A 338-nucleotide genomic window follows, 5' to 3' on the forward strand; every position below is an offset into this window, starting at 1 on the left:
ACAGGAAGTGGAGAGAGGCAGCTTCAAGCATAAGCCAGGCCGGAAACCCCAAAACTGCAGGCTGGGCTCACAGGAACCCCCTCTGCTCTGGACGGGCATGTCAGCCTTACCATCCTTCCTGGCCCCACGCCCGCATGTCTCGCCACCTGTCCGGCCTCAGCAGCTGGCCAGCGACACGGCTGAGGACAGGCGCAAGTCCTCAGGCCACTGGGAAATGGGCTGCAGTGGCAGCTGCCTGGTTGTCCTGCCCCTCTCACAGACATGGGGCCCGAGGACAGGCCCTGAGGCCTCTCACAGACATGGGGCCCAGAGGACAGGCCCTGAGGCCTCTCACAGAC

At 64.5% G+C, this 338-nt stretch overlaps 1 protein-coding gene across 3 annotated transcripts in view; it reads left to right on the plus strand.

Annotated features, from left to right (window-relative positions):
• The window catches only part of SUN2 (Sad1 and UNC84 domain containing 2), a 32,693-nt gene that overhangs the window by 13,947 nt on the left and 18,408 nt on the right, over positions 1-338 (plus strand). The window lies entirely within an intron of this gene.

Source organism: Mandrillus leucophaeus, unplaced genomic scaffold, assembly GCF_000951045.1.
Source record: "Mandrillus leucophaeus isolate KB7577 unplaced genomic scaffold, Mleu.le_1.0 Scaffold2, whole genome shotgun sequence".
Lineage (NCBI taxonomy): Eukaryota > Metazoa > Chordata > Mammalia > Primates > Cercopithecidae > Mandrillus > Mandrillus leucophaeus.